Source organism: Echinops telfairi, unplaced genomic scaffold, assembly GCF_000313985.2.
Source record: "Echinops telfairi isolate 266 unplaced genomic scaffold, ASM31398v2 ScPeMD7_7412;HRSCAF=8450, whole genome shotgun sequence".
Taxonomy (NCBI): Eukaryota; Metazoa; Chordata; class Mammalia; order Afrosoricida; family Tenrecidae; genus Echinops; species Echinops telfairi.
Genome location: NW_022111312.1, coordinates 3223655 through 3226028, shown reverse-complemented (window position 1 = coordinate 3226028; position 2374 = coordinate 3223655).

The following is a 2374-nucleotide window of genomic DNA, read 5'->3' as shown; positions in this document are numbered from 1 at the left end:
TTGTTACATCACACCCTGACAGGCTCATTTCCTCCCCGAGACCCCTCTGCAAGGGGATCTCCAGGGCCACTGGTATTCTAACAGTTCACACTCAACCGCTAACCGGAAGGTTGGCAGTTCAAACTCACTGAGAGGTCCTGTGGGTCCTGTGGAAGAGAAGGCCTGGCCACGTGCTCCTGATAAAATAACAGCCCATGAGGCTCAGGGCGGAAGTTCCATCAATAAGACCTGGGGTTGACATGAGTCAACATTGATTCAACAGCAACCAAGGCCACCACCTCCAGGGCTGCTGAGGTCATCAGACGGATGGGACACTGGAACAGGTTTGGGAAATCCTAAATCCTCAGTGCATCCTTGGGGCATTTTTATTAGCAAGGTCGAGGGAACAGAAAATGAACGCGTTGGGCCGTGGAAACGTACCAGGTGTCGCTGTTACTGACTGCTGCGGACCGCACTCGCGGAACCAGAGAACAGTAGAACAAGGGCGGAGTGGTCCAATTTGAGAGTGGGATCCGGCCGCACCCACCAAACCTTCCAAGCCGGGCTGAGTATGGTCTGGTGAACAGTCGGGAGTCACTGGGGACAAGTTTTAATTAGAGAGAAGCACAATTCCATTTGTGTTTGCTGAAGGTTGGTTGTTGCTGTGTTCTGACTACTCAGTGTCAGCCCTGGCTGGTGCTCGGGGGTGGGATGCTGGATGGTTCTCTTGTCCCTTCCTCTTTGAACCCTTGTGACTACTCCAACATCTTGTGATTAAAACCTATCAGCTGTACTCCCCACCCAAAGAAGAACTCATCGGTCAATAACATCGAGATTTGAACACCTTATCATTTGATGGCCCGGGTCAGTTTGAAGTTGTTCTAGATTTTAATGGCTCCTGCTTTCTCTTCTACTGAGGTTTTTCTCTGTTTCACATTGTTATTGGTTCATTTTGGCGGTGGTGGTATGTTTTTCTGTCTCTGAAATCCAGGATATGTACATCTATAGCGCACAGTCATGGAATGAATGGTTCCTTGCGGGTCAGGTGGAGGAGCTTGGCGGGGAGGGAGAGCTAATAATGATGAGTACAAGAAAGGAGACACCTTCTAAGATTGATTGCAGTGACGACTGTACAGTTCTCAACATGATGGAACTAATGAATTCTACGGTTTGTGAATTATATGCCCTAACACTGTTAAAAATGAAAAGAAGCAGGAAAAAAAGGGATGATAAAAGTAAAATAAAGTATACTGATGCAGTTAGTATATTGTCACTAGCTGCGATATAAGGAGTCTTGGTGGTGCGGCAGCTAAGCGCTTGGCTGGAGGATTGGACCCACATCTGCTCCGTGGGAGAAAGATATGGCCCTTGGTTCTGAAGGTGACGGCACTGGAAACAAGACCAGGCGGTTCTGCCCTGTCCCGGAGGGTCGCCGTGATAGTTAGGTTTATTATGCCAATAGGAACATGTGGGCGAAGTTTCATCAGGTCACAATTTGATTGGAGGACGACCAAAACAAAGACAGCCGGCATCCCATCTCCCTCTTGCTCCCTGGTGATGGGACCAGCATGCTGCTGTTTTAACTAGTCCTCTGCCTCTTCCTCAACCTGTGTGCTACACTACCTGTGGGTCAAGCCAACCCGTGGATCTCATAGCCTTCGAGACCTGCTTTGCCACACTGCCGGTGCATACATTGCTTGAGCTGGAGGTTGGGTGGATCCTGTCCCTGTGCTTGAGATCCAGATCCCATCAGGGCCTGCTTTGCTAAGCTCCAGAACGACTGACTGTTGCTGACCCACCTGCCGTCTGCTGCCTTCGGGCAGACTCTGCCTGCCTTGCCCCAGGAAGGACGCTGCTGTCTGCTTCCTTGACTTGGACCTGACAGCCCACATGAGTTGAAGGACTTCCAGTATATGAACTGTTCCACAGAAGTGAGTTGAACTGAGCCCTCTGTACTGCTGTGTGGACTAATTAGCTGGTATATTCCTTCTCACTGAACGTTTTTGTTTCTCTAGGGAACCCTGCCTCACACAGTCCCTGAGTCAGTGGACTCAGTAGCAGCAGGCATCTGCACTGTGGACAGTGGGTGGAGGGGGCAGGTAGGAAAGACTCGGGGGAGATGGTGATGGCTTAGAGGAGGGATGTGGCAGGTGTGGGGACAGAGGTGGACACAAGAGGTCCTTAGAAGCCTCTGGCAGGTGTAGGCAGGAGTGTGATCTATTCTGATTTGTTATCTTAAGCTTCTTGTCTGCCTGGGGTCGAATGGCCTACAGCACGAGACTGAAGCCCTTTAGAAGGGCACTGAGGTCAGTCTGCTGGAGGCTGGGCAGCCCTTGCTCTAGCAGGCCCAGAGGCCCGAGCTTGGAGATGGACGGGGAGTGAGGGAGACGGAGGC